The 15,528-nt window shown below is 39.9% G+C and overlaps 1 protein-coding gene across 1 annotated transcript in view; it reads left to right on the top strand.

Annotated features, from left to right (window-relative positions):
- The first annotated feature begins 14,469 nt into the window (after positions 1–14,469).
- DDC (dopa decarboxylase) overlaps positions 14,470–15,528 on the top strand; it is an 82,590-nt gene continuing 81,531 nt past the window's right edge. Inside the window, exon 1 of the mRNA XM_050937749.1 lies at positions 14,470–14,584. The gene's annotated coding sequence lies outside the window, so the exon portion shown is untranslated. The remainder of the gene's footprint in view (positions 14,585–15,528) is intronic.

Genomic DNA, 15,528 nt, shown 5'->3' with positions numbered 1-15,528 from the left:
GAGTGTAGAATAATATTTTAAGTAACTAACTTGAAAATACTATTTGTAAAGTTTGATATAGCAGAAAGCATTTGTAGCAGCCTTGTAAAACATATAGGGAACCTTGCTGAGTGTCCTTACTTGGCAGTCTGGGATCTGATAGGGAAATACTCCCTTCAGAGCTACAGTATCTGCCTCTGACTGTGAATAAGTTAATGGCTCAGATGCAGGAGTTATGGTAAAATCATGGAAAATCTGGGTTATAATTGCAGCCAGTCTGTCCAGTCAGGAAGCAAAGGACTGAAAACCTGTGATTTAGGCAGCAGAGATGACTACTTACTTCATTTTGGTTAGGGCCCCCTGTAGATAGTGTTGAGTGAAAAAGCAATGCTAATCTTCCACTCTGTCCCACTTGGCGGGGGGTGGGATGGCTGGCAGGCGTCAGGCAGCACTCAAATCAGACTGCTTTAGGTGAGTAAAATGAGGGAGAACAATACCTGAGTTTGCTGGGAACTGAATTTCAGTTGGTGAAGAGAGGAGCTTTGTGAACCCTTTCAGTTTTGGTAAGAAAGGGTGCTCAATTTTTTTTTCTTTGCTCCTGTTTGCATGGTTTGCTGGATCTTCAACGAAATTAGTTTTCCTGTGGCTGAATCTCATTGTGAAGCTACAGGGGAGGGTTAGGTTTGACAATTTTCTGTCTACTTACTAGTATTCTCAGTAAGGAACATTTGACCCAGGGCAATATTTTCCAAGTGCACAGGCTACTGAGGAGGCTAAGTCCCATTGAAAGTCAGTGAAACTTTGGCTTCCAAGTGACTTAAAGACTTTTTTGAAAATTTTACCCTAAATCCACTTGTGAGCACCTAATTAACTTCCAGAAGTGCTCAGAACAGATCCTCATAGGCAAGTGTAGCTGAATTTTCCCATCCGCCTCATATGTGTGCACAGGTTATAAAACAGGTGTTCAAAATTAATTTCCATGTGGTAGAGTACCAGGTTTGTGTACATTCCATGCATGCATAGCTCTAAGCAAACGGGAAGCAGAGAGGCAAGAATAAACCAGAATGGCTGAATGGAGAGGTATTTTGCTCCAAACAGATATTCTTGAGAAATGGAAATCCAACCCTAGTAAAGCCAATAAAATGTAGCATAAACTACAGCAGGTGATATGTACGAAGGAAATTACGACTAAAGCTAAGAGGAATTGAAAGGCAAAAAGTTAACAGTATAACATAATAACAAGAAGTACTTAACACATATCTGAAGCAGGAAGTCTGCAAGGGAGGAAGGGAGCAATTAAGGAATATGAGACCTGGTTGTGGAGCTAAATTAATAATTTGCATCACTTTTCAACAAAGAGGAGATTGACGAGATACTTATTGTAATGGAATGTTAAACTGTATTATACGGTTCAGCAGGTAGTGCTGTGTATAAAACATCTTCCTTAAGCTAACTTTAGCCATGTGTGGCAAAGCATTAAAGGATCTTATAGTGAGCACATCTGGTGTATACCTCTCTGAGAAGTAAGCTCTGTATTCAGTCTATATCTGATTCAGAAGCCTGACCTGCTAGTTGCAACCTACCATGTACAAGAAGTACATGACATGGTGTCACAGGTAAAGTAGTGCCAGAGGAGAACAAACAAAAAGCTTGCAGGATCTCATCAACATGCCACTTTTCAGTGCCCCAGAGATCTTCAACTTTGACAGCCTTTCACAATGGACAATCTGGAAGCAGTATTTTGCAAGATTTCAAACTGTTACAAAGCTCCACCAGGAAACTCGAGATATTTAGGTATCTTCTGTAATTTATGCTGTGAGGAAGCAGGGTAGATCATATCTTTAAATCCTTTGACTTTACTGAAGAAAAACACAAAGATAACTATGAAAGAGTTTTGCCTATATTTAATGCATATTTTATATCTCAGAGAAATGTGATTTGTGAATGCATGTTTTTGCAATCTGATCTCCCATGTAACTCATCCTGCTGCCATTCCCTCTCCAAGATCTGAATAATTGCACATAGCACTGTGACAGAGGTGGGAGTCTTTAGTACTGCCTGTGGTAGTAATGAAACGGCAGGGAAGCCTAGGTAACTCCGAGGGCTGTGGAACAAAGGACAGGAGACGGCCCTTAGACTCTCACAAGAAACTTTATTTCTCCCCACTTATAGCCATGACAGAGAATAATCACATGGTTTAGCCTTTCCCTAAGACCTTGAACCCAAGAGGCTCCAGGCACTTCGCAGTCATGCTGCTGCTCTCAGGAATTTTTCTCTCTTCTTGTCTGTCCAGCCTTCTCTCTTCTCACCCTTTTCGTTCTTCCTTTAATTTCCTCAATGCTCTCATCTCTCTGTTGTCCATATGTTCTAGTATTTAGAGCAGTGTCCCAATGTGTCAGGACCCCGGGTTATGTTTTGGCTATGCTGTGGCTGTGTCTTCAGCACCTGCTAGATGGTTTTAGTGATACTGGTCTTCGTCTACCCTTAGCAAAGAGCTTTGATGCCCTGTGATGGGGAGCAGAGCTGGAATACATCCGAGTGCCCCATTATATGACCCAGCTCTCCTGGCTGCACATGCTGATGTTCCTCAGTCCTTGCTCTTTCCTGCAGACATGTGAGGGGATGAACCCCTCACCTATGTTTCATGGGGACAGTAGACTCACTTGGGAATATCCCCTCCATTCTCAACCCCCATTAACAAACATTTACACATTTTTGTGAACAAAAATGACCCTCTGGACTGACTGTCCCAGCCACGTGCAGTTTTTAAAGATCCCATCTCCCAGGGATCAGGTGTTCAGTCTTGGTTCCTGGCTGAGTCCAGCTCTGTTCATCTTCTGTTCATTCTGCCTTGAATCCATGATCATTCTTCATTCCCTTCCTATCAAACTGCTGCCAGGCCAGTACTGGATGAAGAGATCCTTTTCTATTCCACATCCATCTCACCAGGAATCATGAGGGTTAAGTAACCAGCTGCATGTGGGCGGCTTAGAAATACACTGGGAGGAAAAAGAGTTCCAGGCCAATGTACATTGGGAAACTCGGCAGGCTTTGAAACCATTTTCAGAGACCCATTAAGGATTGGACTTACTCAACTGATCCAGCCATGGGAGAGAGAGTTGTTTTATTCAAATAGGGAGCTGGGCCCTATCCAGCTGTATTGGTGGGATCAGCACATGGTCAATTTCCCTATGTAGTTGAGCCTGTAAATATACAGTATTATTTATTCCCCATGAAAACATCATTCTACATATTGGCCCCTTGGGGTGTGTCTACACCCCCAACAAATGACCTAAGGCTAGCCAAGGACAGCTGACTCAGGCTCATAGATATTGGGCAGCAGGACTATAAAATTTCATTGTAGATGTTTGGGGTCAGGCTGGAGCCCAGTCACTGAGGGCCCTGGGGGCAAGGAGTTCGAATTTGATGTTGAAGGGAATGAGAACCTTAGGGAGGAATTTCCATGGGCAATGGAGATGTTAGGAATGGAAGGCAAAGTAGATGACTTTACTGAATAGATGTGATCTGGATCCTACTGGATTTTCCTTCCCAGAATTTCCAAAATCCACCACTAGGACTAGTTCCAAGCCCTGATCACCTCCCGCCCCCTTCTTGATAACTGTTTTTGGATAGACTGAGAAAGGAGTGTGGTGAGAAGCCCCAGAGGTTGGAGGAGTGAGGGATGGCCAGGGCCTGACCAAGGTCCTAATGGTCAATTCCAGAGACTGCAGAAAAGAAATCTGTAGGATTTTCACCATACCTTCTTTTTCAACAGTTCAGGTATTTGTGTTTCCCTTCCTTTCACAGACTGTGGAGCTGTTATAAGAGTGCTCTATGTATGTATATATGTAAATAATTAATAGATAAAATGGCAGTAGATGTTACTTAAAAGTATTTAGGTGAGCTCCTGAGTTTTCTAGGACCAATAAAACCTGTTGTGCTCAGCAAATGGCTTCCTTTGTGCAACTCTTTGCATTTTGCTTTAAACAGGAGGTATGATCAGGCCAAGTGGGTGTCAATTCTATTCAGGATAGCGTGGGAACTCCACTTATGCATTTCAATAATGTGACACCTACTCAGACAGCTTCTCATGCAGCCTTTAATGGAGCAGACAATAAACTGTCCAGCTGTCAACAAAAGATCAAAATACAGTAGGATACCCAACAAAATTTCAAAATGTCACACAGACCGTTTCTTGATGTATAAAGAACAAGATCACTCTAATTTGAAGTTGCAAAAGAGAAATGCTTTGATGACTTTCAACCTTTCTCAGCTGCCAGCTTTCCTCTGAGTCACAAACCCTTATAGACTGTCTCCAAAGCCACACTTCTAAGGTGACAGAATTTACCACTTTACCAACATAACAAGATTACAATCTTTGATTTAAAAATGGAGACAGAGGTTATTTTAAAAAGAGCTAGAAATATCAAATCCCTGCTTACATCCATTCACTGATCTTAAAAACATCATCTTTTATGATTACAAGTCTCTGGAGAAAGAACAAGAGGGATAATGCTGATTCTGTGTAGCTGGACTATATTAAAGATATGGACTAGTACTAGTAATGAGTTTTGCACCATCAGCAATTATCAAAAATGCTCACCTTAATATTTTAGTGGCATGTCCATCTTTGATCAGCCTGTCCTTCTTTATAAGATATTAAATGTCTTCCTTCCAAGATGCTGGTTGGTGGATAAAACACACCTTGGGGCTTCTCACCTATTCCCAGGAAAAGCTGTTTGACTTGTGCCCTGTCTACACTAACATCTTACAGCAGTACAGCTGGATCGATACAGCTGTGGTGCTGTAAGAGCGCTCGTGTAGCCACGTTATTCCGATGGGCGAGAGCTCTCCTGTTGACATAATGAAACCAGCTCAACGAGCAGCGATAGCTATGTCAGTAAGAGAACTTATGCTGACAAAACTTATGTTGTTCGGGAGCGGATGGGGGTGTGAGTGTTTTTCTCACCTCTGAGTGACAAAAGTTTTGCCAACATAAGCCATGTTTACACTAGCACTTAAATGTGCCTATTGGTTTTGTCACATCTGAAAAATGATGAGATATCTTTATACACAGGCCAAATCCGGTGATTTGCTGCCAGCAAAGCATGTGCTTGCAGGGAAGTGTGAGGCACTAGAGATGCTATCCATTTCTTTTTTCTATTCAAACAAAAATGTTTCCCAAGAACCATAGGCAAGGCATGTAGTACGACTGCAAAAACAAATTGGCAAAATGCGTGTGCTGGGAATATTTATACTGTCTTCCTGAAAATATACATGGAATTATTGATGGGAAAACACTGTAGATCTTGCATACAGCACCTAGAGGAGGGGAGGTGTCAGGCAATATTCTCCCTGGGAGAATGGTTTGCAACTATCTGACACTTTACCCAATCTTGTGCTTTCTAAAGTATCTGGGGAAAAAAAATTTTTTTTTCAACAGTGTTTTAGATGAGTCCCAGAGATAAGACGTCTGTCTACTGATCTAGCAATATCCTAAAGCAGAACATGAACTCCATCAGAAGCAGGGAAATTGCCATAACCCTTCCTTCAATCTGGTGATTGAATTTTAACAAGGGGCCCACTCCAGCATATCGCTAGTTGGTGGTCTTTCTTGTGAATTAATAGTGACTATTCATAATAGTCTATACATTTTGGGAGTTCTGTTTATTCTGAATTAATATATACACCTCTTCCTAGCCCCCTACACACACACACACGCGCGCGAAATCAAGTTTACCAGTCTCTCATTTTCTAACACTTCGCCACTATTAATATTGAATCTAGAGAACATTTTCTAAAGTGACTCATCACTTTTTAACATCTTGGTCATAGCCTCTAATCCATCAGACCATAGAGCTTTTTCTTCCAGAATGGTTTTCTACTGGATACAGCACATGATTTTTGTCATTTTTCCTATTGTTTAGTGTCTTGATCACTTCTTCTGGCATGATCTTTTTTTCCTTCAGTATTCTTTTTCCTCCTAGGAAATTTATATTTAATGTTGGCATCTGGTCTGACAGCCGTCTTCTTTTGCAATCACCAAGACAGAGACTTCATTTAATTATTTAGCAATATCTCTCTTGTCAAGTTTGCTGGAGATATGAAATAGGGCTGTAAAGCTTGTATTCAGATGGTTATGTAAACATGTATGTTTACTTGTTGAACTTGTGCCACAAACCACTGTTCCAGATTTTTTCAAGTCCAATCTCTGCCTGTTGCTAACTTCACAAGCGCCCTGCAACTGCTCCAATTGCTGTTAGGGAGCATGACAGCAGTAATGTCACTAGAAAGTGATGCCACCCTTCCTCATCCATTGTGAAGTCCTCAACCAGGCTGTCAGTTTCACTTCCTTGCCCAAGAGTGCCTGAGTAGTTCTCTCTTAGGCAACTCAAGAGATCTCAGTCAAAAACCACTAGAATGATTAATGGATCAATCAATTCCTGTTGGTTTGGGGGCACTATATGAAAGACGAAAGGATCAGCTACACCCTAACTTTCTCTCTTCTTGAAAACAAATTTCTAAAACTAACAAGGGAGCAATAAAAGAACACATGTTGAGTTAGAGATCCATCCACTATAGTATCTCAAGTGATCTGGCCCACTGACTCATTTAAGAACTGATCCAGAGTTCTATACACCATGGATGTCAGGTGTTATGTGTAGAGATTTATTATTCAGACCTCAGTGGGCCTTAAATCAGCAATGACAGGAAATATAATTTCTATCCCAAAAGCTACATGTAATTTGATAAATGTAAAACTTGATTGTGGTTGATTATGATTGTATCTGTTTTCTCAGATTTTTCTACCCTCTGATCAGTCATTTAAAAAAAAAACAGTATTCTGTTAGCCAGTTCTTCATTTCTTGTATTTCTTTTTCGGTTCCACCACTATCATTCAGTGTTGTGAGGAAGAACGTACTAGTTAGACCAATAATTATCCCACAGCAGTCTGAGGTTAAACGACTTTTGGATTAAACATTCAAGCAATCATTTGCTAATAATGTGTCTACCCTTCCTATGGCTCCTTACACAGTGGAAAAAATGTATTAGTTCTTGTTAAAACATGTTCTTTGACAAGAGGTTCCATTTGAGCAACATTAATGACATTTAAAGACACCACGCTCAGTCACTCTCCATTGTATTGTGCATCTTTAAAAAAAAAAATTATCCTCGTTTAGTACTAAACTCTTTCTATATGAATCTCATGTTTTCTGGTTATTATCTGTTTGTAATATAATTCACACAAAGAATCTCAGAATTTTGGGAGGAAATTTTCAAAGGCACAGATAGGAGTTACTTTGTGCAGTTCTTTACACCTAAGCTATTTGCAGTGCACTGCATGAAAGAAGCCATTTGCAGTGCATAACAGGAAGTTTTAATGATCCTACCAAAACCAGGAACTATATTACATATTCTTGAGCACCACCTCCTGGCACCTTGTTGATTAACTGTTTACAGATATACAGATACCGCTTGTAACATAAGGCACTGAACTCCCATTAAAAGTCAATGCCTTAATTGCTGTTTGGGCCTTTGAAAAGCTTTCCTTGGTCATTAAACTTTGAACTTTTTAATGAACAGTTACATTATCACTTAAAAATTAAACCAACAATTCCAATAATTTTAATGTTTTGGTTATATGAGCAAACTCGGTATCTGTTTGCTTTCTCTGTACTTATTACTAATGGATAATTTAGCCTGTTCAGGTCTTTCTGTTTTATCTTGCTTTGCTTCCAGCACAAAATGTGATCTTTGTCTTCTCTTCTCAAAGAGCTAATGCAGGCTGGTTACTGCGCAATATTTTTTTAAATATTTATTTTTATTGCTATATCCATTGGAACATAAAGTACAACCATATGGGTGTAATGTACAATACTTACTCCTTATGCTTGGAAGTTAACAAGACTATTCAATCTAATACAATTAATCTTGTTGTCAAGTTCCAGGTCATCATCTTCTCTTGATTCTGTCTTTGTGACACTCCCAGTTATAAGCAGGACTAATGCTCAGCAGAGCTGTGCAAATAACTGATTTTTTTAATTCTCTGGCTGATACTCTCAAACACAGACAAAAATTGGGTTGACCCAAAACAAATTTTTTTGAAGCTTTTGGCAAATCAAAAAGGCAAAAACAAAACAAAACAAAAAAACCCTAGTTTTGGATCAAACTAAATGTTTCATTCTACCTGAAACAAAATGTTTTGTTTTTGTTTTCAAGGTTTTTTTAAATAAAGTTGAAGAAAACTGCAAAACAAAAAGTCTTTTAGAAAATGCTGATATGAGATATTTTCAGAATTTTTTTGTTTCAACCAAAACAATTTGATGAATTCAACACAAATTCATGAAATGGTTCAGTCAACCCAAATCTGCAAGTTTAAATGCAAGATTTTTAAGTATGGTATATAATTGCTTCAGTATTGTGCACAATCTATTTAAAAAATAACAGTATCTTTGAAGTGTGGTGGAGAATTTTTAGGCCATTACTATGAAGCAGTCAAATCTTGTTCCATCGTCAACAATATGGAAGAGTAATCATTCCTCTCACAAGAGCCATCTGCATCAGCTAGAGGAAAAAGCTAACTAGATCCAATTCAGCTCTGGAAACAGCACTTTTTCTAAAAAGTGCCCACTGATTTTGGGTGCTTGATATCAGACACTTGACCTCACATATTGGATGTATAAACCACCTCAATAACCTGAAAATGTGAACAATCCTATCTCTCTGTCTTGTCTAACCTATTTCCATATATAAAGTGCTTGAGAATTAAGAAAGGAAAAGTGAGAGTGTATGTAGGGCAAGAGAGAACAGCTCTCCCTCCCTGATATACGAAAGCATTGTACCAACACTGCCTCTTTTCCTTTGCTGATGAAGTGAGGATTCACCAGGCTGGTGTAGGAGCAGCAGGAGAAGATCCTGGATGAGGAGTGTCTGGGTGTCTCCTTTTAGAAGTGAGGATTCCATTCCACTTGGTTGGAGGTTGGGGGTAGTTTTGCTCCAGTATTTTAGGAGGGTTCTGTAAGGCATGGGCTGCGAAACCACATATTTTGATGTATGGCAATATTGCTTGTCAAAGCAAATGTGACACAGTTATACAGCAAGGGTGAGCAGATAGCTAAATTTGATGAATGTCAGCTACCTGGACAGCTAATAATCTCCTGTAACATTTTGGAGGTGTTAAGGGCAACAAACCTGTTTTTTACATTTAGAATTGCAATAATCTACAAAGTCTGTGGAAATGCATTGCAAAATCCTGCAAGACTATGGTAAATTCATTGCCTTGAGGTATTGCACCTCACCTCACAGCTTGAAATCTGAGGACTGATGGGGAGGGCAGCTTGATTTCATAAACATTAGTAGAACTAGTGAAGTTCCTTCATGTCGTGATTCTGAGAATATTCATATGCAATATTGATTGGAATAGTAGTCGGGTAGATGTTAGTGAAAGGATAATATCTAATCTGGCTAGAAAAGTGAGTGAGGTTTGAGGGAAACAACTGAAATGCTTGTACTTGAATGCAAGAAGTCAGCAAATAAAATGGAGGGACTGGAACTACTGATGCAGGAAGTCAGACCAGATTTTACCAGGATTACAGAAACATGGTGGAATACCATTTATGACTGGAATACAGATATCGAGGGGTGTGAGTTGTTTAGGAAAGAGAGGGGTAAAGGTGGTGGGGTAGCATTTTACAAAGCAGTAAAATGTAAAGAAATAAGTGGTACTATGAACAAAACAGAATCTGTTTGGGTCAAAATCTCTTTGGGGAAGGATTGTAAGAGGTTCAATCAGGCTAGTGGTGGGGGGCTGATATAGGCTTACAGAGTCAGACTCAAATATGGATAGAGATCTTGCTAATATTATTAGAGAGAGAAATACTTTTGGGTATTGTCATAGTGGGAGACTTTAACGTCCCTGAGAAGAATTAGAGTTTTCTTCAAATTGTCACTGAACCAACAAGAGGTGATACAATTTTAGACTTGGCTTTGGTAAGTAGCGAGCATGGGTGGTGGGTGAACCACCAGTTGGGAGAGGCTCAAGAACCTGGTCCCTGTCCCCTGCCGGTGCCCTGAGGGCAAGCAGATGATGTGCATTCTCCCAACCCCGCCTGCACACAAGGCAGGCAAGTGGGCATGTGGCCCCCTGGAGCATGGGCAGGTGCCCCCACCCAGCCTCAGTGCCCCCAGATCTCCCAAGCACAAGGTGGGCAGCCCCAGCACCTCCAGCCCCCACCCCCAAGTCCTGGTGGCCCTAGCCCCAGTCCAACACTCTTCCCTGAAGAAGAGCAGCCTGCCTGGGCTGGGGCCAAGGGGGAAGGACAAGCAGGAGTGGGCTTCAGGGAGGAGTGTGGGCAGGGCCACACCAGGATATTTGGCAGGGCCCCAGCCTATGCGATGCAAGGTAGCGAGGACATCATAGAAGAGCAGGTTGTAAGAAATAACCTTGGATTGAGTGGTCACCAGTTGATTCATTTTAAATTAAACTAAATTTAAATTAAATTAAAAACAGGTTGCTATGTTTGTTTCTTTTTATTTCTAAAGAACAATCTGATTGAACCTTAGTCAGCCATAGTCCTTCCAACCTTTCTGCAGGGGTTCCCTCTCTCACCCTTGGATCAAGGGTCCTATCAATTTGCTGAATCTAAAGAAGGCCTTATAAACTCATCCGTTTTATGCCAAAAGCCTGGCATAAAAGCCTTTGTTTGTTGGGCTCTGGAAAACGCACTTTGAACCAATAAATGCAAACCACCCCAGGTGGTGGTACCTCTTTGACATGTTTACAACCTAAATGATTTACACTTCACTGTTTTTAGTGCCTGGAGTTGCTTGGTAACCCCTAGCCCACAGTGATACATAAACTTTATACAAGATGATTCCCAAAGAGATGCAGGCTGTGGCAATATCCATCATGCTATTGCCCTCATTTTACAGATGGGGATCTGAGGCTCAGAGTGACTAAAGGGCATGTCTATTCTGCCCTGCAGTTCACATTAGTGGGGCAATGTGAATAACTGTGTACACCAACATGCTGCACTGTAACTCCCTGCTGTGGGCATGAACTTAAAGTTCTGAGTTGGCACTAAAATAAGGCTACCTTTAAGTTCACGCCTGCATAGGGGAGTTACAGCACAGCCCTTTGGTGAACACTGCTATTCACAAACCCTGCATCTAAACTTCATAGCAGTGTAAACTTGCTCATTGTGACTTGCCCAGAATCTGCAGCAGGGAATTGAACCTCTGTCTCCTGAGTCCTCTAGATGCACACTTCCTCCAGTCATATTTAAGTCCTGTCTAGTTGGGTGACTGCCTCTTCTGGTGTGACATTACAGTCATCTGAAGTGCTTTTATTAATAGCTCTGTGGGGTAAAGAGGAGAGATGATGGCAGGGTGTTCTGAAGGATCTAAGAATGTGGAACGTTCCTCTTCACCAGATCCAAGGTTTGACAATATTGAGGCCACACTATGTGTCTATACATTTTTTTTTCCTGGATGGGAGTAAAGGGAGCAAGGCAGGTTTTTAAAAAAAGCTTATTTAGTGTAATTTGTTAATATTTATTTTTAAAGAATATGTAATGCCCTTGGAGTAGGAGGTGAGACCAGGATACATTTAAGTAAATACAATAAGTACATCTTCATGATCATTTACTATTGCGCTGCTGTCATGGTTGTTGATACTGCAAGTCACATGTGGAAATTATTTTCTATTGCAGATTCTTTATCTGTTTCTGTATCCTCAGATGTATCTCCTAGTTAATCCATTTGAAGAGTCTATGTGCTCTCTGCCGAGGATGCATTTTAATCCTGATACAATGCAACGAAATCCATGTTTGTGATGTTAGAAGGTCTTGTTTACCTTTCATTCTATTAAAGGTTTTCTACACTGCAAGCATATCTTCCTTTTGCACAGAATATCCTTACTCACACTTCATTGAACTAACACATTCTGGGCCAATTTTACTCCTGTCACGTGATGAAGGTCTTTCATGTGATATCACAGGACTTGCTCAGGCAACCTTATACAAACACATCTAGGGTACAATCAGATCCTGGCTGGATTGTCTTCTGGTAGTGCTACAGCCTCCTTGTCAAACTCATCATCTCTCCTAATTCATTAGCAAGCCTAAAAGCTCACTCAGGACAGTGCAAAGTCAATAAAGGCCTTGGGGTTATTATTTCACTGGTATAGCGCCACTTCTTGTCAGAAGAGGGTTGTAACTTTGAGTGTGCAATAATGTGCTCAAACTGCTTCTATTAGATGCTAGGGGTGTTTACTCAAACTGATCCTGAACTTTGAACCTTTTAAGATTACCTGTCATTTCTCACACACTCATATTTTGTATTTAGAAACAGTTTTTTGATCAAGGTGAGCTGTCTAGTCAATGTGTTGTGACATCATAAGAAGTTTTTCTGGTGAAATAGCCAATATTGCTAGGATGACTTGAATGAGTTTACACTGCTGAAGTACTCGCAGCAGACCTGATTCGTTGTAATATAGAATTCAGTACCCTTTGATTGTGGCTACCACAGCAAAAATCTATTAAGCAGCTTTAATTATATGGTCTGTCAACAGTTGGTGAGGAGAATTAAAAAAAGGTGAGGTGAGCAAAAAAAGGAGTTGTAAATCCCATAAGAGTGATTAGAATTACGGGAGAACTATAGTGGAGAGTGAGTATAAATGACCAGTGTGGCCATGCTTAGATCTTGTGATTTATTCTTCTTTCAGAGTGATATTTAATTCTCCTTTCTCTATCTAACTTATTGCCCCTCGAGTTGTCCACATCCTGTGTCCTCTGTGGAATATAATCTAATATTTCAGTTCCTGACCTGTAGGTTGAGAACACTTTTTTCAGGTCACAGTGCTGTACAAGGCAAGTTAAAGGGATACAGTCAAGATAGAACATCTCCAGTGATTAAAACAGAAAGAATTTCAGTTTCACCTTTTATGAAGTTTGCTTACCTTTTACAAGTCACACAGCTAAAACAGTCTAATTAGACTGGGCTGCCCTTCTGTTTTTGCTTTAGACAGCTTTATTTTTTGCTTCTCATGAATTTAGCACAAGTCTGTTGCATTTGATTTTTCTAACCCACTAAGGGAACGGTTAAATCCAGAATAAAAACCTGTTTATATTGAATTTAAAGAATATATTTTGAAAACACTGACTATTTATATTGGACCAAGTTCATCACAGCTGTAACTCTATTGACTGTGGAGCTCATTTGCTGTGAACAACTCCTTGGGCAATAGGCATGTGAGTGCTTTGCTCCCCGAATGCATGTGATCATAATCTGACCATTGCACAAATCACATCCCAAGAACTGAAAATCTAAATCAAATTCCAAAATAAAGTCAAACACAGGTGATAGCAAAATCCTGGGCCTTGTTTTTATGTGTGTGTTTGTTTTTTAAAATAAAGACATCTTTCACCATTGAAGAGATGTCCTTGTTAAGCTACAGACATGGCCATGAAATCACTCTTTTAAAAAAGTGTGATCAGCTCTCAAAACAACCTTTTTACTCATTGTAAATGTAATGAGTGTAATATGCAAATACCCCAGTCAACAGCATGAGTATTGGTTATGTTAGATCCAAGCTAATGGTCTTGTATCTAACAATGAGCAGATCATGATTGTGAGGGGGCCATAGAATCATAGACTATTAGGGTTGGAAGGGACCTCAGGAGGTCATCTAGTCCAACCCCCTGCTCCAAGCAGGACCAATCCCCAGATTTTTACCCCAGTTCCCTTAATGGCCCCCTCAAGGATTGAACTCACAACCCTGGGTTTAGTAGGCCAATGCTCAAACCCCTGAGCTATCCCTCCCCCCATAGCCGCCTTGAAAGCAAACTAAAGAAACATTGACCATCAATTTCTGTGTTCTTCTAAGGAACAGAACATTACAGGGAAAAAAAGTCTGTAGGAGAATAAAGGGGTCCTTTTATATTATTTTAAGAAAAAAATGTTTTTCTTGTTGAAAATGTGTTAGAGCTTTCAAAAACATACGTGATAAAAATAAACATGGGGAAACTGTGGAAAAGCTAGAAACACATCTTAAGGTTAATATCACCATGGTAATCCCATGTGTGTATAGCTTTATAGTCCACAGTTACTGCATAATACACTATATTTGGGTACCTGGCCTTAAAAAAGAGTATTGCAATGTTCTACATAAGTGATCAAAACCACTGTTGCTTACACTAGCATTGCTTCCATGACTGGAGTAATTATTATAGAAAAGTGTGAGTGTCTGAGAGAGAGAGAGAGAGAAAATTTGTTTAGAGACTGCCAGTGTCATGAAAAATAATAATAGCACCTCCCCTAATACCAAATCCAGTCGGCAGTAGTTGCTCAGCTGCATGGGTCTGCTTTTTAGATAGATTTTTTTCTAAATATATTTAGGGTGGAGTATGGGAGAGGGAGGGGAGGAGATGCTGCTGCTGCTGCTGTTAAATGGTAAATGCAAAGCACTTGGGTCTGATAGGCTAAGAAGAAGTGGTTACTCTGCCTATATAAACTGACAACAGCATCCTCTGTGCTTTATAACTGTCACAGGGGAGCGAAGAAAGAGAGAGAAGGAGAGGAGAAGAAGGAATCTCACCAATTGGCTGTAAGTAACATTCTTTGTCCTTGTAGCTTCATGCTTAATAAATCCAAGAAGATAAATGCTTGGATTAATTCAACAGTTGTTACTTCGCCTTGGAGTTTGGCTAATTAATTTTAAATATCCAGCCTATTTTATTTTAGAGGAGTAAATTGGAAGCACAAAAGAGCTTTACAAAAATGCAAATGTAAGTTTGCACAGGTTAGCATGTGCCTCTTATTTTATATTTATTCATGCAGAGATAGAACAATTCCAGTGTTTTGGTTTATGCATATGTACGTGTGACAGCCTTATGGAAAAATTAGGCTGCCAATCCAACTGCCACAGTTCTGGACAACCATGTAGACCTTTAAAAATAAAAACAGATGTTTCTCTTCTGTATCTTCTGAATAAGAACAAATCTATTTTGTTTCTATATGTGATGTTCTTAAAGTGAACATATCCTCCAAGGAAACCAGTAGAATTTTGTTAATGAAAAATTAGCAAACTGCAAAAGCTGAGCAACTCAGAGTGAAAGCGAAATGAGGTAACTTTGTATACTGACAAGGAAAATAGAAAGTACTAAATAGTGAAAAGTATGAGCCACCTTATGCATGCATAACTCCTGTTAAAGACAATTGATGCAGAAGCAATTCAGGATCAGGTCAATTGTGTTGACTGTCAATTTAAATCTGTTTGTGTTTGCCTCTATTTCATGCAGAGCATCTAATAAAAGGCCATCTCCTGCAGTTCTTTGTTAGACAACATTTACTTCAATAGGAATTTTGTCCAAATCAAAGGTGACATTCTCTTGCCATTGAATTCAATGGCTAAAATCCCAAAGACTCCAGTGGGGCCATATGCAGAGCTCAAGCCTTTAATTTACATTGGATTCTGTAACAAATGGGCAGAGGGATAGATAACACATCGTTCTACTTGACTGAAAATAAATGTATAAAGTTATCACAATA

The sequence above is a fragment of the Gopherus flavomarginatus genome, chromosome 2, assembly GCF_025201925.1.
Source record: "Gopherus flavomarginatus isolate rGopFla2 chromosome 2, rGopFla2.mat.asm, whole genome shotgun sequence".
NCBI classification, from domain to species: Eukaryota; Metazoa; Chordata; order Testudines; family Testudinidae; genus Gopherus; species Gopherus flavomarginatus.
The sequence above is the reverse complement of the archived record's forward strand: the minus strand, read 5'-3'. Positions and strand labels throughout refer to the sequence as shown.